The following is a 28,000-nucleotide window of genomic DNA, read 5'->3' as shown; positions in this document are numbered from 1 at the left end:
TGGACAGAGTGGATAGGGAGAACCTGCTCCCATTCGTAAAAGGATCAAGAATATGAAAAGAAGCAAGAACAAGCAGGCACAGGCATAAAGTTATTTGAAAGAAGGCATAAAAGAAGCAGCTTTGACATGAGAGAAACTTTTAAGGTCATAGTTTAAGTCTGCAGTGCTCTGTCTGGAATCGTGGGGGAGCCGTCCGTGCTCAACTGAGACAGTCGAGAGAGCATTGGCTGGTTCCTTCAACAGAAACAATCCTTAGGGTTATGGGGCAAAGGCAGGAGAATAGCACTAAGTCACAGTGATCATTAGGGAGCTGGTGCAGCCATGATGGGCTGAATGGCTTCCTTTTACCAGCCTAAAAGCTAGACCCGGGGGGGGGTTCCATCCATTATTGTGGTGAAGTGAAAACAGTCCTGAAAGGTCAAAGGTGAACAAATGCTAAGGGTACCCTGAAAGGGACAATTCATGGCGCTATTCATGACATCCTTAACATTCCTTCCCTAGCGGCCCACAGAGGCCACTCAAACTTCCTATTATGTCGCAGTGAATAGAAATTACAGTTTTGTTCTGAGGCCCTGGATTGAGGACACACTCGGAGATAGCTTTCAGACAAATGGCTCTGAAGAGAAGGCGGCTGGCAGAGAAAGCAGCCTTTTAGAGACAGAATAGCTGCTCATTGTGTCTGACAAGGCATGTTCACAGAGATGGAGGTCACTGACAGGGTGTGACAATGGGGGGTCAGGCATTCACCGACAGACCAGTCGAAAACCTTGAAGAGGTGGGGATACAAAACAGGCCCAGTTCAGGGATGGGAAGGATTGGGATTGGAACAAATCAACAATACCGAGGGATAACTTTGGCACGGCGATAATATCACCAAGGGCCCAGACTGTTCTGGGGACATCGATTCAAATCTCACTCTGGCAGCATTTCGACTCAATGAATTGAACCTAGAGTTGAAAGATAATCTTAGTGATGGCGACTGTGAAAATATCATTCATTGTTATAACAACCCATCTGGTTCACTAATGTTCACAGGGAAAGGAAATCTGCCATCCTTACCTGGACTAGCCTACCTGTGACTCCAGCCCCACAGTGATGTGGTTGACTCTTAATTGCCCTTTGTAAGTCTGCAAGCCACTCAGTTCAAGAACAATTTAGCGGTTGGCAACAAGACAAAAGTCATTTTTTGGTTGCAAATGATTTTTCGTTGGGTGTAGGCATCTCTGCCGTGCCAACGTTTATTTCTCATCCATCATCACTCTGAAGAAAATGAGCTGGTGAGCTGCCTTCTTGAAACACTACAGCCCCTTGGGATGTAGATACATCTCCCATGTGGTTACGGAGGGAATTCCAGGGTTTTGACCCAACAACAGTGAAGGAATGGCAATCTATTTCCAAGTCAGGATTGTGAGCAAGTTGGAAGGGAACGTGTCTGTGCTGGTGTTTCCATGCATCTGCAACCATTGCCCTTCTAAATGGAAGTGTTTACGGGTCTAGAAGGGGCTGTCTGAGGATATTTGGTGAATTTCTGCAGTGCACCTTGTAGATAGTACACACTGCTGTTATTGAGTATCAGTGGTGAAGGCACTGGAAACGTGTGAATGTGGTGCCAATGAAATGGGTTGCTTTGTCTTGGATGACGCGAAGCTTCTTGAGTGTGGTTGGAGCTGCACCCATCCAGGCAGATGGGGAGTATTCCATCACACTCCTGACTTGGGCCTTGTAGATGGCTTTGGGAAGTCAGGAGGGGAGTTACTCACTGTGGTATTCCTAACCTCTGACCTGCTCTTGTAGTCACTGTGTTTATGTGGCCAGTCCAGTTGAGTTTCTGGTCAGCGGTAACCCCAAGGATGGCGATAGTGGCGCATTCAGTATTGGTAACACCATTTAATATCAAGGCATTGATTGATTTGAAGTCAGCAAATACAAACCATTATCCAAATTGGAGAGAGAGAAAATTGGAGGGATTATTTATCATGGACGTGGCAACAGGCAGTTGAAAAATCAAAATTTGAAGAGGTAGAGTCGATTCGGTTTTATGAGAGAGTAAATCGATTTGATTTTTTCCTGGTGTGGTAAGCACAGTAAATATGGAAGAGTAAGAGGTCTGGCATCACAAAGATAATGAACAGACAGGTCTTGGTTCAAGTGAAATGCTGGGATTGGTTGATCAGAGAAGGTGCATTGATCATGTGATCAGACAGATTGCTAGTCGGCCTGTAAATCCTCCCAATAAACCAGAAAGGGACAGTCTCCTGCTCTGTACAACCACAGCAGAATTTTGCCCCACAATTGGACCAATTCAATGGGCCACCCCTTGGAATTACAGGGACAGACTGATAAGGGAGAACCAGTGGATGTAGTATATTTGAACTTGCAGAAGACACTCCATAAAATGCAACATGTCATTGTTACATAAAGTACAACTCGTGACAATATATTTGCGTTGAATGAGGAATGATCAATGGACAAAACAAAACATTAGAATTAAGTGAGGATGACACAGTGTTACTGCTGGATGGCTGTATGATGCATCCAGGTTCACTGACAATGGTGGGGACGTGAACTAAAGGAGGCTACAAATGGATATCCACAGCTTAAATGGTTGGTCAAGAAGATGGCCGGTGCAATATAACATTGCGGGAAATGTGAAAATTTCAACTGTCTCTCTGAAAGTGGGTGAAGGAGTGGTGAATGTTGGCAAGCAGAGAGATCTGGGTGCCCTAGTTCCCAAACTGCAGCGAGTTAACATGTAGCCAGTGTAATTAGCAGGCAGATAGTTTGTTTTGTGAGGGGATTGGCTTGAAAAAGTAAGAAAGTATTGCTGCAGTTGCATATAACATTAGTCAGATCATATCTTGGGAAATGTGAATGGTTTTAGTTTCTTTACTGAGAAGGATATATTTATCTTGGGAGGAGCACAGTTGTTGCAACTAGTTCTTTGAAGAGAAATTGAATAAAATGGGTGTGCAATCTCTGAAGGTTACAACACTTAGGGCGATCTAATTGAAACATAAAATTCATAAAAGAGCCTAGAATTAGCAACGCCGAGCGCAAGCTGGAAGAGCTTTGGCAGCACGGTGGCTCAGGGGTTAGCACTGCTGCCTCACAGCACCGGGGGCCCAGGTTCGATTCCACCCTCGGGTGACTGTCTGGGCGGAGTTTGCACATTCTCCCCGTGTCTGCGAGGGTTTCCTCCCACAATCTAAAGATGTGCAAGTTAGCTGGATTGGTCCACGCTAAATTGCCCAAAGTGTCCAGGGATGTACAGGCTAGGTGGGTGAGCCATGGGAAATGCAGGGTTATGGGAATGGGGTGGAATGTTCTTCTTGATGGGCTGAATGGTCTTCTCCCACACTCCAGGGATTCTATGAACAGCACCTCATTGTCGTTCTTGCCTCAGAGTTTTAGCCTGGAACCAACCTGATTAACACTCTCCACCACTCGCAGAGATGTATGATCTGACACTCCACGAATGCCAGTTGTATGACCTTATTTGACCTCTCTGCCTAATAATCTCTGTATCTGCGTACCCTGCGCTTGACGAAGGGGCTGTGTTCCGAAAGCTTGCGTGATTTCAGATTGACCTGTTGGAGTATAACATGTCTCGTCTGACTTTGTAGAACTCTCCACTGCAGGAGGCCAAGGCCCTGGGCATGTTTAAGAAAGGTCAAAATAGATTGGTTGGACGCCAAAGGCATTTAGGGGGTACGGGGAAAGAGTTGGAGAATGTCACTGAGAAAGAGAATTAGCCATGACCATATTGAACATTGGAACAGACCCGAAGGCCCGCTCCTATTTCAGTGTCCTGGTGGCCTGCCGGCTGTGTGTTTAGGACCTCCTCCATGTTGGACAAGGTCAACAAAGGCCTGAGGCCTGCTTCTTATTGGGTAGGAACACAACCAGAGACAGCTGGAAAAGCTCAGCAGGTCTGGCAGCAGCTGTGGAGAGAAATCAGAGTGAGCCTTCCTCAGAACTCCTGTCTCTGCCTCCGCAGTTCTTTTCGTCCCATCGGACAGCGCCTGTGGGAGCTGCCTGTTGGAAAGGGCTTGGACCCTGCCTTGCTCCTACTCTTCAGGGTCTCCTGAGTTGCCTATTATTTTCTGATACATTCTGATTTGCTATTCTGGTAGTTGCATTCTCGTGCAACCTCATTATAGAGAACAGCAGAGCCCATGGGAAAAACAGGGTTAGGGCAAACCACCAAAACTATCAGCAAAATTTGAAACAAAAATTGTAAAAAGCCACACTTGATGGCACAGTCTAAGTTAATGTTAAAATTATATATTTGAATGAGGATAGGAGTTGGGAGGTCATGTTGCGGCTGTACAGGACATTGGTTAGGCCACTGTTGGAATATTGCGTGCAATTCTGGTCTCCTTCCTCTCGGAAAGATGTTGTGAAACTCGCAAGGGTTCAGAAAAGATTTACAAGGATGTTGCCAGGGTTGGAGGATCTGAGCTACAGGGAGGGGTTGAACAGGCTGGGGCTGTTTTCCCTGGAGTGCTGGAGGCTGAGGGGTGACCTTATAGAGGTTTACAAAATTATGAGGGGCATGGATAGGGTAAATAGACAAAGTCTTTTCCCTGGGGTCGAACTAGAGGGCATAGGTTTAGGGTGAGAGGGAAAAGATATAAAAGAGCCCTAAAGGGGCAACTTTTTCATGCAGAGTGAATGGAATGAGCTGCTAGAGGATGTGGTGGAGGCTGGTACAATTGCAGCATTTAAGAGGCATTTGGATGGGTATATGAATAGGAAGGGTTTGGAGGGATATGGGCCGGGTGCTGGCAGGTGGGATTAGATTGGGTTGGGATATCTGGTCGGCATGGATGGGTTGGACCGAAGGGTCTGTTTCCATGCTGTACATCTCTATGACTCTACTACCTGAGGTGGGGGGGGGAGAGAATGCCTGATCTCTGCTGGGGGTTGGGGGGGCAATGGTTCAATACAAATGTGAGGCAGGGATCCCTGTCCCTGTGGTTCTCAGTCTGTCAGTCAGAGTGTCTCTCTCTCTCTGGGGGACCCAGGAGCTGGTGGATTCACCCAGGAGGGGAGGAGGGAATGGGAGGTGTTGAGACCGAGTCAGTGATTGTACATTATCTCTGGGGCACTGAAGGTGCCTGTGTTCGGTGGATAGCCGTCTCTCAGGCGCAGGAAGTTTTTGGAAGGCTCCCTCCGGTTGCCGTGGCACCTCGCGTTCCTTCCTCACTCTCTCACTCCCTGCTGTCCCCCTGCACCGTTGTATCTGCGCTGAGACACCCCATTGTGCGTGTGAGGGGTCAGTCACACTGACAACTCTCTGAAGGGGGGCTGTTATAATGGAACCACTCACACACACACATGAATATGATAGAGCTCCTCTTAGCAAGATTTAGAGTGTGTGTGGGGGGGGGGGGGGAGAGGGGAAGGGTGTGGAGGGAACTGTTGTAAAACAAATTCTTTTCATTCCACACACAATGAGCTCCCTCTGTTGGCTGCCAGACAATAGCCGGTTCCCCCTGGCTATATAGGGGCAGCAGCCCTGCAGAGAGCACACGGGACAGGGTGACGGGCGTGTGTGGACATCGAGCAGCGCTTGGGAGATGTTACTGGGTCCAGGGTGAAAAGCACTGGCCCTCCCCCTCCGCGGACTGGGATAGTAGGCAGTGACAGAAGCCCCCCTTTCCACCCCTGCAAGACCGACAGCAGTCCCAAGGCAAGCAGGTAAGGGCTGGCCCAACTTTCCGGGCTAGGCTGGGCTGGGCTGGGCTGGGGGGGGGAAGGCAGAGTGGAAACAGGAGGCTGCTACAGGAGGAGAGGCAGGTGGGTGACAGGTAATGGGGACAGGAGGGGGAGAAAACTTTATCCAGGATGTATTTTTTTTTTTGTCCTACTTTTGAACTACTGGCAGGTTGGGAATTAGACAGCACCTTATCACCCTGGGACTCCCTCCAGTGAGTCCTGGCGACAGTGACAGATCAGCCCCCCCGTTTGGTGCAGGGACAAAGCAGCATTTCACCGGCACACCGCTAGCCCTGTCTCAAGCCCAGCTGGAGGAAGTACATTCATTCCAAAAGGAACGCATTAAACAGCAGTGACAAGGAACGAGCTATAAACAAGGTACAGGAGGGTCACCCGGGGGGAGGTTTGAAGATATAACACGTTGGATGTGGGAGGAAAAGAGACGGGGGGGGGGGGGGGGAGTGGGGGAGCGAAGTCGAGAAATGGATGGGAGAGAGAGCAGATAAGGGAGGGAGAGGGGACAGGCAGACGAGTGTGAGAGGGAGGGCAGGTAGTTTGTAAGGGGGGGGGGAACAGGTAGAAATGAAAGGGGCGGGGAAGGAGTGGGAGAGGGAGAAGAGGGGGAAAATAAAGAGATGGAAGACAAAAGAAAGGGGGAGAGAGAAGCCGGAGAGAAGGAAGCCAGCGAGAGAGAGAGAGAGAGAGAATACAGATAGAGGACAGAAACAATTGGGAAAGCAAGAGACAGTACCAGGCAGTGAGGGGGGGGGGGGGGGGGCACAGGGGGAAAAGACAACGGAGAAGAAAAATGAGGATGAAGAGGGAAAGAATGAAATATGGAAAGAACGGGGAGGGGGGGGGACGGTATGAAAGGGGAGGAAGATAATGGAAATGGGGATAGAGACAGAGAGTTCAGGATCAGGAGAGAGAGATGGGAACAGGAAGGAAGGGAGAGAGGGAAGCAGAAGGAGGGAGATGTACCCCCCTTTCCCCCCCCCCCATTAAAAAACAGAGGGACCCCCCCCCCCATTAAAAAACAGAGGGACAGGCGGCAAATAAAGGAACAGTAAAGAGGCAGAGAAAGGAGTTAGTGGGGATCAGAACAGACCAGAAGATCAGAGAGGAGAAAGGAACAGGCTGGAAGGGGTTAAAAAGAGGAAAGCAAAGGGAGAAGCGGGAAATATGGAGCAGAGAGAGAGAGAATCAGTTCAGAGGGGAAAGGAGCAGGGGACTGTGAGGGGGGAAAACAACAGAGAAAGCTGCAGAAACTTCCGCGAAGTCAGACAGAGCTAACGTCTCGAGTCCAAAGCGACTTCTTCCGATTAGGATTGCTAGCTAGAGAAAGGACAGCGATAGAGGAGGAGAGAGAGATCAATACAGATTTTCTCTGGCACGGGAGGTGATCTTCAGGTGTGAGTTTGCTCCCGGGGGGAAGGGGTTAAAAAAAAACCAGGGTTCATTCTGTCTCACTGCTGCCTCCTCCTGATCAAAGCCTGACCTGCAGGGTTGGAAGTGCCTCTGAGACTGTGACAATCTGACGGATCAATGAGTTGGTTTTGCTGGATGTCAGGGATGGGTGAGTGTGATGAGGAGTCTAGGTTAGACCAGGCCGCTCCGATCTCCGTGCTGGCTGGCTGAACCTCTTCCCCAATCTCTGCAAATCACGCCGCAGCTAAAACTGGAAGATTGCTGACACCGTGTGAGGGAACAGCCAGGGGAGACATCACCCTGCCAGCACTCTGTCTGATCAAACTGCTGGGTAGGTCATCGAGTCACACAGATGTACGGCATGGAAACAGACCCTTCGGTCCAACCCGTCCATGCCGACCAGATATCCCAACCCAATCTAGTCCCACCTGCCAGCACCCGACCCATATCCCTCCAAACCCTTCCTATTCATATACCCATCCAAATGCCTCTTAAATGTTGCAATTGTACCAGCCTCCACCACCTCCTCTGGCAGCTCATTCCATACACACACCACCCTCTGTGTGAAAAAGTTGTCTCTTAGGTCCCATTTTAAATCTTTCCCTCCTCACCTTAAACCCAAGCCCTTATGGTTTGGACTCCCCCACCCTGGGGGAAAAGAAAAGAGTAAATGGTGGAGGCTGGTACAACAACACATTGGAAAGGCATCTGGATGGGTAGATGAATAGGAAGGGTTTGGAGCGATATGGGCCGGGCGCTGGCAAATGGGACTAGATTGGGTTGGGATATCTGGTCGGCATGGACCAGCTGGACTGAAGGGTCTGGTTCCGTGCTGTACATCTCTCTGACTCTGTGAGTATAACAGTGTAGGGAGGTTAGGGCCAAGATCAGGGTGGTGCTGGAAAAGCACAGCAGGTCAGGCAGCATCCGAGGAGCAGGAAAATCAACGTTTCGGGCAAAAGCCCTTCACCAGAAACTTTTGCCTGAAACGTTGATTTTCCTGCTCCTCGGGTGCTGCCTGACCTGCTGTGCTTTTCCAGCACCACCCTGATCTTGGCTCTAACCTCCAGCACCAGCAGTACCGACTTCTGCCTGGTGCAGGGAGATTACCCAGGCACACTGCTACTAACGGTACCCGTGATCATTGAATCCTCTGCCACTGCTTGTGCACTGACACAGTGGGAAGGCAATGGCTGGTGGAAGGAATCCTGAGGGATTTCTTACGAGATTCCCACTCTGCTGAATTCTAACCTTTCCCTGGCATCATGTGAGAAGGATTTCCCAGGCACCAGGTTCAGTGCAGTCCTCCTGTTTAGTAACACGTAACCCAGTATTTATTTACAGGGTGACTGGCAATTGAAGGGTGAGGATTCATTTAACACATTTTTTGAATTCTCCAGCACCTTTCTATTCTCCGGAGTTACTTCATACACCTCCCTGCCGTGCTTTCTGTTAGATTTCTGCAAGCATTCCCGCCCTATTCAGTTTCTCTCCCCCCCAATCCCACCCAATCCAGACAATCCACTTGGTCTTACAGCGTCAGTGGGACACCGATTGGGTTGTCAAACCAGGGAGTTGCTCCCATCTCCATGGAGATGGCGAGGCTGTCCAGGTAGGTTGGGGGTGGGGTGGGGTGGTGGGTTGTGATAGGTGAGCAGGTTAGGATTGATTTCCTCGTATGTTAGTGGCTCGATCTGTAACGATTCTATGGTTTATATGAAAACGGCCCGCCCAGTACCCTTAAACTGTGAACCCTGGTTCAGGCCTTTGGTCTTCTGGAACATTCTTGCTGCATTTGCACAGTCTAGCCCTGTACAACTTTGCAGGTTTCTATGAGAACCGCCATTCATTCTTCGAAACCCTGGTGAATATGGCGCTAACTGACCCAGTCAGAGCTGTCTATCGCTGTTGCTAGGACATTGATATCTACATAGGGGGGAGCGTGGATCTAATTCTGGGCTCCGCACTTTAGGATGGATGTGAAACCATTGGAGAGGGTGCAGAACAAACCCAGGAAAATGGCTCCAGAGATGAGGAGCTTCAGATATGAAGATAGAGTCGAGAAGTTAGGACTGTTCCCCTTGCTGAAGAAAAGGCCAAGAGCACATTTGATGGAGCTATTCGACATCATGAAGGAGTGGACAGAGCAGGCAGGGGGAAATACATGCCACTTGGTAAAGGATGGAGAAGGAGAGGGCATCAATTTAAAGTAATCAACAGAAAATGGGAGAACTTGGTCACAATAATAAATGGTTAGGGTCTGGGATGTACTATCTGAGAGTGTGGGGAGAGGCAGGTTCACTCGAGGGATTAGGGTCTGGAGTGTACTATCTGAGAGCGTGGGGAGAGGCAGGTTCACTCGAGGGGTTAGGGTCTGGAGTGTACTGTCTGAGAGCGTGGGGAGAGGCAGGTTCACTCGAGGGGTTAGGGTCTGGAGTGTACTGTCTGAGAGTGTGGGGGGGAGGCAGGTTCACTCGAGGGGTTAGGGTCTGGAGTGTACTATCTGAGAGCGTGGGGGGGAGGCAGGTTCACTCGAGGGGTTAGGGTCTGGAGTGTACTGTCTGAGAGTGTGGGGGGGAGGCAGGTTCACTCGAGGGGTTAGGGTCTGGAGTGTACTATCTGAGAGCGTGGGGGGGAGGCAGGTTCACTCGAGGGGTTAGGGTCTGGAGTGTACTGACCGTGAGTGTGGGGGGGAGGCAGGTTCACTCGAGGGGTTAGGGTCTGGAGTGTACTGTCTGGGAGTGTGGGGGGGAGGCAGGTTCACTCGAGGGGTTAGGGTCTGGAGTGTACTATCTGTGAGTGTGGGGGGGAGGCAGGTTCACTCGGGGGGTTAGGGTCTGGAGTGTACTGTCTGTGAATGTGGGGGGTGAGGCAGGTTCACTCGAGGGGTTAGGGTCTGGAGTGTACTGTCCGTGAGTGTGGGGGGGAGGCAGGTTCACTCGAGGGGTTAGGGTCTGGAGTGTACTGTCCGTGAGTGTGGGGGGGAGGCAGGTTCACTCGAGGGGTTAGTGTCTGGAGTGTACTGTCCGTGAGTGTGGGGGGGGGGAAGCAGGTTCACTCGAGGGGTTAGGGTCTGGAGTGTACTGTCCGTGAGTGTGGGGAGGGGGAGGCAGGTTCACTCGAGGGGTTAGGGTCTGGAGTGTACTGTCCGTGAGTGTGGGGGGGGGGAGGCAGGTTCACTCGAGGGGTTAGGGTCTGGAGTGTACTGTCCGTGAGTGTGGGGGGGGAGGCAGGTTCACTCGAGGGGTTAGGGTCTGGAGTGTACTGTCTGAGAGTGTGGGGGCAGGCAGGTTCACTCGAGGGGTTAGGGTCTGGAGTGTACTGTCTGAGAGTGTGGGGGGAGGCAGGTTCACTCGAGGGGTTAGGGTCTGGAGTGTACTATCCGTGAGTGTGGGGGGGAGGGAGGTTTAGTCGGGGGGTTAGGGTCTGGGATGTACTATCTGAGATTGTGGGGGGGGAGGGAGGTTTAGTCGGGGGGTTAGGGTCTGGAGTGTACTGTCCGTGAGTGTGGGGGGGAGGGAGGTTTAGTCGGGGGGTTAGTGTCTGGAGTGTACTGTCCGTGAGTGTGGGGGGGAGGGAGGTTTAGTCGGGGGGTTAGGGTCTGGAGTGTACTGTCCGTGAGTGTGGGGGGGAGGCAGGTTCACTCGAGGGGTTAGGGTCTGGAGTGTACTGTCCGTGAGTGTGGGGGGAGGCAGGTTCACTCGAGGGGTTAGGGTCTGGGATGTACTGTCTGAGAGTGTGGGGGGGGAGGCAGGTTCACTCGGGGGGTTAGGGTCTGGAGTGTACTGTCCGTGAGTGTGGGGGGGAGGGAGGTTTAGTCGGGGGGTTAGTGTCTGGAGTGTACTGTCCGTGAGTGTGGGGGGGAGGGAGGTTTAGTCGGGGGGTTAGGGTCTGGAGTGTACTGTCCGTGAGTGTGGGGGGGAGGCAGGTTCACTCGAGGGGTTAGGGTCTGGAGTGTACTGTCCGTGAGTGTGGGGGGGAGGCAGGTTCACTCGAGGGGTTAGGGTCTGGAGTGTACTGTCCGTGAGTGTGGGGGGGAGGCAGGTTCACTCGGGGAGTTAGGTTCTGGAGTGTACTGTCCGTGAGTGTGGGGGGGAGGCAGGTTCACTCGGGGGGTTAGGGTCTGGAGTGTACTGTCCGTGAGTGTGGGGGGGAGGCAGGTTCACTCGGGGGGTTAGGGTCTGGAATGTACTGTCCGTGAGTGTGGGGGGGAGGCAGGTTCACTCAAGGGGTTAGGGTCTGGAGTGTACTGTCCGTGAGTGTGGGGGGGAGGGAGGTTCACTCGAGGGGTTAGGGTCTGGAGTGTACTGACCGTGAGTGTGGGGGGGGGGGGGAGGTTCACTCGAGGGGTTAGGGTCTGGAGTGTACTGACCGTGAGTGTGGGGGGGCGGCAGGTTCACTCGAGGGGTTAGGGTCTGGAGTGTACTGTCCGTGAGTGTGGGGGGGCGGCAGGTTCACTCGAGGGGTTAGGGTCTGGAGTGTACTGTCCGTGAGTGTGGGGGGGCGGCAGGTTCACTCGAGGGGTTAGGGTCTGGAGTGTACTGTCTGAGAGTGTGCGGGGGAGGCAGGTTCACTCGAGGGGTTAGGGTCTGGAGTGTACTGTCCGTGAGTGTGGGGGGGCGGCAGGTTCACTCGAGGGGTTAGGGTCTGGAGTGTACTGTCCGTGAGTGTGGGGGGGAGGCAGGTTCGGGTGAAATAGGGAACTTGACGTGTATTTGTAAAGGAAAAGTGAGCAGGGATGGTGGGAGAAGCTGGGCTGAATGGCCTTCCACTGTGCCACTGGTGTCATTTTTATCAAAAACAACAGGCAGGAGCCAACCGTGTGAATTTTAGATTGTTTCAAAGCATTTATACATTACACATCCAAACAGCTGAGACATTTAACACGGCACTCACTCTGCTCATTTGCTCTGTACTCCAATCAGAGTGGTTTTATTAAATACACCCCATTATCCACTTTCGACAGGACTGAGTTATTCACACTGGATTTGTGAAGGAGCTGAGGTTTTAGGTCAGCTGCTAAGCAGTTAATAAAAGAGCCAGCCTTCAAACTCCAAGCCAGCCCAATTTCAAAAGGCCCTGGAACATCCATAGCCTTACTGCACCCCCTTTAGGCCAGATGCATTAACTGCAAGGCACATTCATGCCATTAATTGACATTGAACCCTGAGTGTTACACTGAACCCTGGGGGTTACACTGAAGCCTGTCTATTACACTGAACCCCGTATATTACACTGAACCCCGTCTATTACACTGAACCCTGCATGTTACACTAAACCCTGTCTATTACACTGAACCTTGGGGGTTACACTAAACCCTGTATATTACACAGAACCCTGGGGGTTACACTAAACCATGTATATTATACTGAACCCTGGGGGTTACACTAAACCCTGTATATTACACTGAACCCTGTATATTACACTGAACCCTGTCTATTACACTAAACCCTGGATATTACACTGAACCCTGTCTATTACACTAAACCCTGTATATTACACTAAACCCTAGGGATTACACTAAACCCTGTCTATTACACTGAACCCTGTCTATTACACTGGACCTTGGGGATTACACTAAACCCTGTCTATTACACTGAACCCTGGGGGTTACACTAAACCCTGTATATTACACTGAACCCTGTATATTACACTAAACCCTGTATATTACACTAAACCCTGTATATTACACTGAACCCTGTATATTACACTGAACCCTGTATATTACACTGAACCCTGTCTATTACACTAAACCCTGGATATTACACTGAACCCTGTCTATTACACTAAACCCTGTATATTACACTAAACCCTAGGGATTACACTAAACCCTGTCTATTACACTGAACCCTGTCTATTACACTGGACCTTGGGGATTACACTAAACCCTGTCTATTACACTGAACCCTGGGGGTTACACTAAACCCTGTATATTACACTGAACCCTGGGGATTACACTAAACCCTGTATATTACACTGAACCCTGTATGTTACACTAAACCCTGTCTATTACACTGAACCCTGGGGGTTACACTGAAACTTGTATATTACACTGAACCCTGTCTATTACATGAACCCTGGGGGTTACACTGAACCCTGTATATTACACTGAACCCTGTCTATTACACCGAACCCTGGGGGTTACACTAAACCCTGTATATTACACTGAACCCTGGGGGATAAACTAAACTCTGTACATTACACTGAACCCTGTATGTTACACTAAACCCTGTCTATTACACTGAACCTTGGGGGTTACACTAAACCCTGTATATTACACTGAACCCTGGGGGTTACACTAAACCCTGTATATTACACTAAACCCTGTATATTACACTAAACCCTGTATATTACACTGAACCCTGGGGATTACACTAAATCCAGTATATTACACTGAACCCTGTGTATTACACTGGACCTTGGGGGTTACACTAAACCCTGTCTATTAAACTAAACCCTGGGGGTTACACTAAACCCTGTCTATTAAACTGAACCCTGTCTATTAAACTGAACACTGTATATTACACTGAACCCTGGATATTACACTGAACCTTGGGGGTTACACTAAACCCTGTCTATTACACTAAACCCTGGGGGGTTACACTAAACCCTGGATATTACACTGAACCCTGTCTATTACATTAAACCCTGTATATTACACTGAAACCTGGGGATTACACTAAACCCTGTCTATTACACTGAACCCTGTCTATTTCACTGGACCTTGGGGGTTACACTAAACCCTGTCTATTACACTGAACCCTGGGGGTTACACTAAACCCTGTATATTACACTGAACCCTGGCGATTACACTAAACCCTGTCTATTACACTGAACCCTGTCTATTACACTGGACCTGGGGGTTACACTAAACCCTGTCTATTACACTGAACCCTGGGGGTTACACTAAACCCTGTATATTACACTGAACCCTGGGGATTACACTAAACCCTGTATATTACACTGAACCCTGTATGTTACACTAAACCCTGTCTATTACACTGAACCCTGGGGGTGACACTGAACGCTGTCTATTGCACTGAACCCTGTCTATTACACTGGACCTGGGGGTTACACTAAACCCTGTCTATTATACTGAACCCTGGGGGTTACACTGAACCCTGTCTATTACACTGAACCCTGTCTATTACACTGAACCCTGGATATTACACTGAACCCTATCTATTACACTGAACCTTGGGGGTTACACTAAACCCTGTCTATTGCACTGAACCCTGGAGGTTAAACTAAACCCTGTATATTACACTGAACCCTGTATGTTACACTGAACCCTATCTATTACACTGAACCTTGGGGGTTACACTAAACCCTGTATATTACACTAAACCCTGGGGGTTACACTAAACCCGGTATATTACACTGAACCCTGGGGGTTACACTAAACCCTGGATATTACACTGAACCCTGGATATTACACTAAACCCTGTCTATTACACTGAACCCTGTATGTTACACTGAACCCTATCTATTACACTGAACCTTGGGGGTTACACTAAACCCTGTATATTACACTAAACCCTGGGGGTTACACTAAACCCTGTATATTACACTGAACCCTGGGGGTTACACTGAACCCTGTCTATTACACTGAACCCTGGGGGTTACACTAAACCCTGTATATTACACTAAACCCTGCATATTACACTGAACCCTGTCTATTACACTGAACCCTGGGGGGTTACACTAAACCCTGTCTATTACACTGAACACTGTATATTACACTGAACCCTGGATATTACACTGAACCTTGGGGGTTACACTAAACCCTGTCTATTACACTGAACCCTGGGGGGTTACACTAAACCCTGGATATTACACTGAACCCTGTCTATTACACTAAACCCTGTATATTACACTGAATCCTGGGGGTTAAACTAAACCCTGTATATTACACTGAACCCTGTATGTTACACTAAACCCTGTATATTACACTGAACCCTGGGGGTTACACTAAACCCTGTATATTACACTAAACCCTGTATATTACACTGAACCCTGTATATTACACTGAACCCTTTATATTACACTGAACCCTGTCTATTACACTGAACCCTGGGGGGGTTACACTAAACCCTGTCTATTACACTGAACCCTCTCTATTACACTGAACCCTCTCTATTACACTGAACCCTGTCTATTACACTGAACCCTGTCTATTACACTGAACCCTCTCTATTACACTGAACCCTGTCTATTACACTGAACCCTGTCTATTACACTGAACCCTGTCTATTACACTGAACCCTGTCTATTACACTGAACCATGGATATTACACTGAACCCTGGATATTACACTGCACCCTGTATGTTACACTGAACCTTGGGGGTTACACTAAACCCTGTCTATTACACTGAACCCTGGGGGGTTACACTAAACCCTGGATATTACACTGAACCCTGTCTATTACACTAAACCCTGTATATTACACTGAACCCTGGGGATTACACTGAACCCTGTCTATTACACTGAACCCTGTCTATTACACTGAACCCTGTCTATTACACTGAAACCTGGGGATTACACTAAACCCTGTATATTTTGGGCGGCACGGTGGCACAGTGGTTACCACTGCTGCCTCACAGCGCCAGAGACCCGGGTTCAATTCCCGCCTCAGGCGACTGACTGTGTGGAGTTTGCACGTTCTCCCCGTGTCTGCGTGGGTTTCCTCCGGGTGCTCCGGTTTCCTCCCACAGTCCAAAGATGTGCAGGTCAGGTGAATTGGCCATGCTAAATTGCCGGTAGTGTTAGGTAAGGGGTAAATGTAGGGGTATGGGTGGGTTGGGCTTCGGCGGGTCGGTGTGGACTTGTTGGCCCGAAGGGCCTGTTTCCACACTGTAAGTAATCTAATCTAATTACACTGAACTCTGTATGTTACACTAAACCCTGTCTATTACACATAACCTTGGGGGTTACACTGAACCCTGTATATTACACTGAACCCTGTATATTACACTGAACCCTGTCTATTACACTGAACCCTGGGGGTTACACTGAACCCTGTCTATTACACTGAATCCTGTCTATTACACTGAATCCTGTCTATTACACTGAACCCTGGGGGTTACACTAAACCCTGTCTATTACACTGGACCTTGGGGGTTACACTAAACCCTGTATATTACACTGAACCCTGGGGGTTACACTAAACCCTGTCTATTACACTGAACCCTGTCTATTACACTGAACCCTGTCTATTACACTGAACACTGTATATTACACTGAACCCTGTCTATTACACTGAACCTTGGGGGTTACACTAAACCTTGTCTATTACACTGAACCCTGGGGGGTTACACTAAACTCTGTATATTACACTGAACCCTGGGGAGTACACTGAACCCTGTCTATTACACTGAACCCTGTCTATTACACTGAACCCTGTATGTTACACTGGACCCTGTATATTACACTGAACCCTGTATATTACACTGAACCCTGTGTATTACACTGAACCCTGTCTATTACACTGAACCCTGTATATTACACTGAACCCTGGGGATTACACTAAACCCTGTCTATTACACTGAACCCTGTCTATTACACTGGACCTTGGGGGTTACACTTAACCCTGTCTACTACACTGAACCCTGGGGGTTACACTAAACCCTGTATATTACACTGAACCCTGGGGATTACACTAAACCCTGTCTATTACACTGAACCCCGTATGTTACACTAAACCCTGTATATTACACTGAACCCTGGGGATTACACTAAATCCTGTCTATTACACTGAACCCTGTCTATTACACTGGACCTGGGGGTTTACACTAAACCCTGTATATTACACTGAACCCTGGGAATTTCACTAAACCCTGTATATTACACTGAACCCTGTATGTTACACTAAACCCTGTATATTACACTGAACCCTGGGGATTACACTAAACCCTGTCTATTACACTGAACTCTGTCTATTACACTGAACTCTGTCTATTACACTGAACCCTGTCTATTACACTGAACCCTGTCTATTACACTGAACCCTGTCTATTACACTGAACCCTATCTATTACACTGAACCTTGGGGGTTACACTAAACCCTGTCTATTGCACTGAACCCTGGAGGTTAAACTAAACCCTGTATATTACACTGAACCCTGTATGTTACACAAAACCCTGTCTATTACACTGAACCCTGGGGGTTACACTAAACCCTGTATATTACACTGAACCCTGGGGGTTACACTAAACCCTGTGTATTACACTGAACCCTGGGGGTTACACTAAACCCTGGATATTACACTGAATCCTGGATATTACACGGAACCTTGGGGTTAACACTAAACCCTGTCTATTACACTGAACCCTGGGGGGTTACACTAAACCCTGGATATTACACTGAACCCTGTCTATTACACTAAACCCTGTATATTACACTGAACCCTGGGGATTACACTAAACCCTATCTATTACACTGAACCCTGTCTATTACACTGGACCTTGGGGGTTACACAAAACCCTGTCTATTACACTGAACCCTGGGGGTTACACTAAACCCTGTATATTACACTAAACCCTAGGGATTACACTAAACCCTGTCTATTACACTGAACCCTGTCTATTACACTGGACCTTGGGGATTACACTAAACCCTGTCTATTACACTGAACCCTGGGGGTTACACTAAACCCTGTATATTACACTGAACCCTGGGGATTACACTAAACCCTGTATATTACACTGAACCCTGTATGTTACACTAAACCCTGTCTATTACACTGAACCCTGGGGGTTACACTAAACCCTGTATATTACACTGAACCCTGGCGATTACACTAAACCCTGTCTATTACACTGAACCCTGTCTATTACACTGGACCTGGGGGTTACACTAAACCCTGTCTATTACACTGAACCCTGGGGGTTACACTAAACCCTGTATATTACACTGAACCCTGGGGATTACACTAAACCCTGTATATTACACTGAACCCTGTATGTTACACTAAACCCTGTCTATTACACTGAACCCTGGGGGTGACACTGAACGCTGTCTATTGCACTGAACCCTGTCTATTACACTGGACCTGGGGGTTACACTAAACCCTGTCTATTACACTGAACCCTGGGGGTTACACTGAACCCTGTCTATTACACTGAACCCTGTCTATTACACTGAACCCTGGATATTACACTGAACCCTATCTATTACACTGAACCTTGGGGGTTACACAAAACCCTGTCTATTACACTGAACCCTGGGGGTTACACTAAACCCTGTATATTACACTAAACCCTAGGGATTACACTAAACCCTGTCTATTACACTGAACCCTGTCTATTACACTGGACCTTGGGGATTACACTAAACCCTGTATATTACACTGAACCCTGGGGATTACACTAAACCCTGTATATTACACTGAACCCTGTATGTTACACTAAACCCTGTCTATTACACTGAACCCTGGGGGTTACACTGAACCTTGTATATTACACTGAACCCTGTCTATTACATGAACCCTGGGGGTTACACTGAACCCTGTATATTACACTGAACCCTGTCTATTACACCGAACCCTGGGGGTTACACTGAACCCTGTCTATTACACCGAACCCTGGGGGTTACACTAAACCCTGTATATTACACTGAACCCTGGGGGATAAACTAAACTCTGTACATTACACTGAACCCTGTATGTTACACTAAACCCTGTCTATTACACTGAACCTTGGGGGTTACACTAAACCCTGTATATTACACTGAACCCTGGGGGTTACACTAAACCCTGTATATTACACTAAACCCTGTATATTACACTAAACCCTGTATATTACACTGAACCCTGGGGATTACACTAAATCCAGTATATTACACTGAACCCTGTGTATTACACTGGACCTTGGGGGTTACACTAAACCCTGTCTATTAAACTAAACCCTGGGGGTTACACTAAACCCTGTCTATTAAACTGAACCCTGTCTATTAAACTGAACACTGTATATTACACTGAACCTTGGGGGTTACACTAAACCCTGTCTATTACACTAAACCCTGGGGGGTTACACTAAACCCTGGATATTACACTGAACCCTGTCTATTACACTAAACCCTGTATATTACACTGAACCCTGGGGATTACACTAAACCCTGTCTATTACACTGAACCCTGTCTATTTCACTGGACCTTGGGGGTTACACTAAACCCTGTCTATTACACTGAACCCTGGGGGTTACACTAAACCCTGTATATTACACTGAACCCTGGCGATTACACTAAACCCTGTCTATTACACTGAACCCTGTCTATTACACTGGACCTGGGGGTTACACTAAACCCTGTCTATTACACTGAACCCTGGGGGTTACACTAAACCCTGTATATTACACTGAACCCTGGGGATTACACTAAACCCTGTATATTACACTGAACCCTGTATGTTACACTAAACCCTGTCTATTACACTGAACCCTGGGGGTGACACTGAACGCTGTCTATTGCACTGAACCCTGTCTATTACACTGGACCTGGGGGTTACACTAAACCCTGTCTATTACACTGAACCCTGGGGGTTACACTGAACCCTGTCTATTACACTGAACCCTGTCTATTACACTGAACCCTGGATATTACACTGAACCCTATCTATTACACTGAACCTTGGGGGTTACACTAAACCCTGTCTATTGCACTGAACCCTGGAGGTTAAACTAAACCCTGTATATTACACTGAACCCTGTATGTTACACTAAACCCTGTCTATTACACTGAACCTTGGGGGTTACACTAAACCTTGTATATTACACTAAACCCTGGGGGTTACACTAAACCCTGTATATTACACTGAACCCTGGGGGTTACACTAAACCCTGGATGTTACACTGAACCCTGGGGGTTACACTAAACCCTGTCTATTACACTGAACCCTGGGGGGTTACACTAAACCCTGGATATTACACTGAACCCTGTCTATTACACTAAACCCTGTATATTACACTGAACCCTGGGGATTACACTAAACCCTATCTATTACACTGAACCCTGTCTATTACACTGGACCTTGGGGGTTACACAAAACCCTGTCTATTACACTGAACCCTGGGGGTTACACTAAACCCTGTATATTACACTAAACCCTAGGGATTACACTAAACCCTGTCTATTACACTGAACCCTGTCTATTACACTGGACCTTGGGGATTACACTAAACCCTGTCTATTACACTGAACCCTGGGGGTTACACTAAACCCTGTATATTACACTGAACCCTGGGGATTACACTAAACCCTGTATATTACACTGAACCCTGTATGTTACACTAAACCCTGTCTATTACACTGAACCCTGGGGGTTACACTAAACCCTGTATATTACACTGAACCCTGGCGATTACACTAAACCCTGTCTATTACACTGAACCCTGTCTATTACACTGGACCTGGGGGTTACACTAAACCCTGTCTATTACACTGAACCCTGGGGGTTACACTAAACCCTGTATATTACACTGAACCCTGGGGATTACACTAAACCCTGTATATTACACTGAACCCTGTATGTTACACTAAACCCTGTCTATTACACTGAACCCTGGGGGTGACACTGAACGCTGTCTATTGCACTGAACCCTGTCTATTACACTGGACCTGGGGGTTACACTAAACCCTGTCTATTACACTGAACCCTGGGGGTTACACTTAACCCTGTCTATTACACTGAACCCTGTCTATTACACTGAACCCTGGATATTACACTGAACCCTATCTATTACACTGAACCTTGGGGGTTACACAAAACCCTGTCTATTACACTGAACCCTGGGGGTTACACTAAACCCTGTATATTACACTAAACCCTAGGGATTACACTAAACCCTGTCTATTACACTGAACCCTGTCTATTACACTGGACCTTGGGGATTACACTAAACCCTGTATATTACACTGAACCCTGGGGATTACACTAAACCCTGTATATTACACTGAACCCTGTATGTTACACTAAACCCTGTCTATTACACTGAACCCTGGGGGTTACACTGAACCTTGTATATTACACTGAACCCTGTCTATTACATGAACCCTGGGGGTTACACTGAACCCTGTATATTACACTGAACCCTGTCTATTACACCGAACCCTGGGGGTTACACTGAACCCTGTCTATTACACCGAAACCTGGGGGTTACACTAAACCCTGTATATTACACTGAACCCTGGGGGATAAACTAAACTCTGTACATTACACTGAACCCTGTATGTTACACTAAACCCTGTCTATTACACTGAACCTTGGGGGTTACACTAAACCCTGTATATTACACTGAACCCTGGGGGTTACACTAAACCCTGTATATTACACTAAACCCTGTATATTACACTAAACCCTGTATATTACACTGAACCCTGGGGATTACACTAAATCCAGTATATTACACTGAACCCTGTGTATTACACTGGACCTTGGGGGTTACACTGGACCTTGGGGTTTACACTAAACCCTGTCTATTAAACTAAACCCTGGGGGTTACACTAAACCCTGTCTATTAAACTGAACCCTGTCTATTAAACTGAACACTGTATATTACACTGAACCTTGGGGGTTACACTAAACCCTGTCTATTACACTAAACCCTGGGGGGTTACACTAAACCCTGGATATTACACTGAACCCTGTCTATTACACTAAACCCTGTATATTACACTGAACCCTGGGGATTACACTAAACCCTGTCTATTACACTGAACCCTGTCTATTTCACTGGACCTTGGGGGTTACACTAAACCCTGTCTATTACACTGAACCCTGGGGGTTACACTAAACCCTGTATATTACACTGAACCCTGGCGATTACACTAAACCCTGTCTATTACACTGAACCCTGTCTATTACACTGGACCTGGGGGTTACACTAAACCCTGTCTATTACACTGAACCCTGGGGGTTACACTAAACCCTGTATATTACACTGAACCCTGGGGATTACACTAAACCCTGTATATTACACTGAACCCTGTATGTTACACTAAACCCTGTCTATTACACTGAACCCTGGGGGTGACACTGAACGCTGTCTATTGCACTGAACCCTGTCTATTACACTGGACCTGGGGGTTACACTAAACCCTGTCTATTACACTGAACCCTGGGGGTTACACTGAACCCTGTCTATTACACTAAACCCTGTCTATTACACTGAACCCTGGATATTACACTGAACCCTATCTATTACACTGAACCTTGGGGGTTACACTAAACCCTGTCTATTGCACTGAACCCTGGAGGTTAAACTAAACCCTGTATATTACACTGAACCCTGTATGTTACACTAAACCCTGTCTATTACACTGAACCTTGGGGGTTACACTAAACCTTGTATATTACACTAAACCCTGGGGGTTACACTAAACCCGGTATATTACACTGAACCCTGGGGGTTACACTAAACCCTGGATATTACACTGAACCCTGGATATTACACTAAACCCTGTCTATTACACTGAACCTTGGGGGTTACACTAAACCCTGTATATTACACTGAACCCTGGGGGTTACACTGAACCCTGTCTATTACACTGAACCCTGGGGGTTACACTAAACCCTGTATATTACACTAAACCCTGTATATTACACTAAACCCTGTATATTACACTGAACCCTGTCTATTACACTGAACCCTGTCTATTACACTGAACCCTGTCTATTACACTGAACCCTGGGGGGTTACACTAAACCCTGTCTATTACACTGAACACTGTATATTACACTGAACCCTGGATATTACACTGAACCTTGGGGGTTACACTAAACCCTGTCTATTACACTGAACCCTGGGGGGTTACACTAAACCCTGGATATTACACTGAACCCTGTCTATTACACTAAACCCTGTATATTACACTGAATCCTGGGGGTAAAACTAAACCCTGTATATTACACTGAACCCTGTATGTTACACTAAACCCTGTATATTACACTGAACCCTGGGGGTTACACTAAACCCTGTATATTACACTAAACCCTGTATATTACACTGAACCCTGTATATTACACTGAACCCTTTATATTACACTGAACCCTGTCTATTACACTGAACCCTGGGGGGGTTACACTAAACCCTGTCTATTACACTGAACCCTGGATATTACACTGAACCCTGGATATTACACTGAACCCTGTCTATTACACTGAACCCTGTCTATTACACTGAACCCTGTCTATTACACTGAACCCTGTCTATTACACTGAACCCTCTCTATTACACTGAACCCTGTCTATTACACTGAACCCTGTCTATTACACTGAACCATGGATATTACACTGAACCCTGGATATTACACTGCACCCTGTATGTTACACTGAACCTTGGGGGTTACACTAAACCCTGTCTATTACACTGAACCCTGGGGGGTTACACTAAACCCTGGATATTACACTGAACCCTGTCTATTACACTAAACCCTGTATATTACACTGAACCCTGGGGATTACACTGAACCCTGTCTATTACACTGAACCCTGTCTATTACACTGAACCCTGTCTATTACACTGAACCCTGTCTATTACACTGAAACCTGGGGATTACACTAAACCCTGTATATTTTGGGCGGCACGGTGGCACAGTGGTTAGCACTGCTGCCTCGCAGCGCCAGAGACCCGGGTTCAATTCCCGCCTCAGGCGACTGACTATGTGGAGTTTGCACGTTCTCCCCGTGTCTGCGTGGGTTTCCTCCGGGTGCTCCGGTTTCCTCCCACAGTCCAAAGATGTGCAGGTCAGGTGAATTGGCCATGCTAAATTGCCCGTAGTGTTAGGTAAGGGGTAAATGTAGGGGTATGGGTGGGTTGCGCTTCGGCGGGTCGGTGTGGACTTGTTGGCCCGAAGGGCCTGTTTCCACACTGTAAGTAATCTAATCTAATTACACTGAACTCTGTATGTTACACTAAACCCTGTCTATTACACTGAACCTTGGGGGTTACACTGAACCCTGTATATTACACTGAACCCTGTATATTACACTGAACCCTGTCTATTACACTGAACCCTGGGGGTTACACTGAACCCTGTCTATTACACTGAATCCTGTCTATTACACAGAATCCTGTCTATTACACTGAACCCTGGGGGTTACACTAAACCCTGTCTATTACACTGGACCTTGGGGGTTACACTAAACCCTGTATATTACACTGAACCCTATATATTACACTGAACCCTGTATGTTACACTAAACCCTGTCTATTACACTGAACCCTGGGGGTTACACTAAACCCTGTCTATTACACTGAACCCTGTCTATTACACTGAACCCTGTCTATTACACTGAACACTGTATATTACACTGAACCCTGTCTATTACACTGAACCTTGGGGGTTACACTAAACCTTGTCTATTACACTGAACCCTGGGGGGTTACACTAAACTCTGTATATTACACTGAACCCTGGGGAGTACACTGAACCCTGTCTATTACACTGAACCCTGTCTATTACACTGAACCCTGTATGTTACACTGGACCCTGTATATTACACTGAACCCTGTGTATTACACTGAACCCTGTGTATTACACTGAACCCTGTCTATTACACTTAACCCTGTATATTACACTGAACCCTGGGGATTACACTAAACCCTGTCTATTACACTGAACCCTGTCTATTACACTGGACCTTGGGGGTTACACTTAACCCTGTCTACTACACTGAACCCTGGGGGTTACACTAAACCCTGTATATTACACTGAACCCTGGGGATTACACTAAACCCTGTCTATTACACTGAACCCTGTCTATTACACTGGACCTGGGGGTTTACACTAAACCCTGTATATTACACTGAACCCTGGGAATTTCACTAAACCCTGTATATTACACTGAACCCTGTATGTTACACTAAACCCTGTATATTACACTGAACCCTGGGGATTACACTAAACCCTGTCTATTACACTGAACCCTGTCTATTACACTGGACCTGGGGGGTTACACTAAACCCTGTCTATTACACTGAACCCTGGGGGTTACACTGAACCCTGTCTATTACACTGAACTCTGTCTATTACACTGAACCCTGTCTATTACACTGAACCCTATCTATTACACTGAACCTTGGGGGTTACACTAAACCCTGTCTATTGCACTGAACCCTGGAGGTTAAACTAAACCCTGTATATTACACTGAACCCTGTATGTTACACTAAACCCTGTCTATTACACTGAACCCTGGGGGTTACACTAAACCCTGTTTTTTACACTGAACCCTGGGGGTTACACTAAACCCTGGATATTACACTGAATCCTGGATATTACACGGAACCTTGGGGGTTACACTAAACCCTGTCTATTACACTGAACCCTGGGGGGTTACACTAAACCCTGGATATTACACTGAACCCTGTCTATTACACTAAACCCTGTATATTACACTGAACCCTGGGGATTACACTAAACCCTATCTATTACACTGAACCCTGTCTATTACACTGGACCTTGGGGGTTACACAAAACCCTGTCTATTACACTGAACCCTGGGGGTTACACTAAACCCTGTATATTACACTGAACCCTGGGGGGTTACACTAAACCCTGTATATTACACTAAACCCTGTCTATTACACTGAACCCTGGGGGTTACACTAAACCCTGTATATTACACTAAACCCTGTATATTACACTAAACCCTGTATATTACACTGAACCCTGGGGGTTACACTAAACCCTGTATATTACACTAAACCCTGTATATTACACTGAACCCTGTCTATTACACTGAACCCTGTCTATTACACTGAACCCTGTCTATTACACTGAACCCTGGGGGGTTACACTAAACCCTGTCTATTACACTGAACACTGTACATTACACTGAACCCTGGATATTACACTGAACCCTGGATATTACACTGAACCTTGGGGGTTACACTAAACCCTGTATATTACACTGAACCCTGGGAATTTCACTAAACCCTGTATATTACACTGAACCCTGTATGTTACACTAAACCCTGTATATTACACTGAACCCTGGGGATTACACTAAACCCTGTCTATTACACTGAACCCTGTCTATTACACTGGACCTGGGGGGTTACACTAAACCCTGTCTATTACACTGAACCCTGGGGGTTACACTGAACCCTGTCTATTACACTGAACTCTGTCTATTACACTGAACCCTGTCTATTACACTGAACCCTATCTATTACACTGAACCTTGGGGGTTACACTAAACCCTGTCTATTGCACTGAACCCTGGAGGTTAAACTAAACCCTGTATATTACACTGAACCCTGTATGTTACACTAAACCCTGTCTATTACACTGAACCCTGGGGGTTACACTAAACCCTGTTTTTTACACTGAACCCTGGGGGTTACACTAAACCCTGGATATTACACTGAATCCTGGATATTACACGGAACCTTGGGGGTTACACTAAACCCTGTCTATTACACTGAACCCTGGGGGTTACACTAAACCCTGTATATTACACTGAACCCTGGGGGTTACACTAAACCCTGTATATTACACTAAACCCTGTATATTACACTAAACCCTGTATATTACACTGAACCCTGGGGGTTACACTAAACCCTGTATATTACACTAAACCCTGTATATTACACTGAACCCTGTCTATTACACTGAACCCTGTCTATTACACTGAACCCTGTCTATTACACTGAACCCTGGGGGGTTACACTAAACCCTGTCTATTACACTGAACACTGTACATTACACTGAACCCTGGATATTACACTGAACCCTGGATATTACACTGAACCTTGGGGGTTACACTAAACCCTGTATATTACACTGAACCCTGGGGGTTACACTAAACCCTGTATATTACACTAAACCCTGTATATTACACTAAACCCTGTATATTACACTAAACCCTGTATATTACACTAAACCCTGTATATTACACTGAACCCTGTCTATTACACTGAACCCTGTCTATTACACTGAACCCTGGGGGGTTACACTAAACCCTGTCTATTACACTGAACACTGTACATTACACTGAACCCTGGATATTACACTGAACCCTGGATATTACACTGAACCTTGGGGGTTACACTAAACCCTGTCTATTACACTGAACCCTGGGGGGTTACACTGAACCCTGGATATTACACTGAACCCTGTCTATTACACTAAACCCTGTATATTACACTGAACCCTGGGGGTTACACTAAACCCTGTATATTACACTGAACCCTGGGGGTTACACTGAACCCTGTATATTACACTGAACCCTATTACACTGAAGCCTGGGGGGTTACACTGAACCCTGTCTATTACACTGAACCCTGGGGGGTTACACTGAACCCTGTCTATTACACTGAACCCTGTCTATTACACTGAACTCTGGGGGGTTACACTGAACCCTGTCTATTACACTGAACCCTGTCTATTACACTGAAACCCTGTCTATCACACTGATCCCTGTCCATTACACTGAACCCTGTCTATTACACTGAACTCTGTCTTTTACACAGAACCCATCTATTACACTGAACTCTGGCAGTTACACTGACCCCTGGGGTTTACACTGAACACTGCAGCTCATATTCAAGTTTCCAGGATATTGGCACAGGACAGGCCTGTGGCCCTCACTCTCGTCATAGTCGAAGTCTTACGTACTGATGGAACCTGTCCCTGATTGATATCCTGCAAGAACCGAACACGTTTAACTCAGGAGTCTCTTCTTGTTGATATGTGCCAGTGATTTTCCTCTCATGCTAACCCATTTAGTCCGTTAGACACAGTCGAGGAAAGAGGATGGTGTTGACACACCCCTGACATAAGCTGGGCGGGGCTGGATTCACAAGATCTACAATTACTTCATCTCTTAATGCTGACCTCAATCACTACAGG

General features: G+C 47.1%; 2 protein-coding genes across 3 annotated transcripts in view; one reads left to right on the top strand and one right to left on the bottom strand.

The window, feature by feature from the left end:
* The window catches only part of LOC122555716 (LIM and senescent cell antigen-like-containing domain protein 2), a 223,146-nt gene that overhangs the window by 44,563 nt on the left and 150,583 nt on the right, over positions 1–28,000 (bottom strand). The window lies entirely within an intron of this gene.
* Positions 5,551–28,000, top strand: part of LOC122555715 (uracil nucleotide/cysteinyl leukotriene receptor-like) — a 56,941-nt gene continuing 34,491 nt past the window's right edge. Inside the window, exon 1 of the mRNA XM_043701763.2 lies at positions 5,551–5,703. The gene's annotated coding sequence lies outside the window, so the exon portion shown is untranslated. The remainder of the gene's footprint in view (positions 5,704–28,000) is intronic.

This window comes from Chiloscyllium plagiosum, unplaced genomic scaffold (genome assembly GCF_037043375.1).
Source record: "Chiloscyllium plagiosum isolate Xiang-an unplaced genomic scaffold, Cpla_swu_hap1 HiC_scaffold_13, whole genome shotgun sequence".
NCBI classification, from domain to species: Eukaryota; Metazoa; Chordata; class Chondrichthyes; order Orectolobiformes; family Hemiscylliidae; genus Chiloscyllium; species Chiloscyllium plagiosum.
The sequence above is the reverse complement of the archived record's forward strand: the minus strand, read 5'-3'. Positions and strand labels throughout refer to the sequence as shown.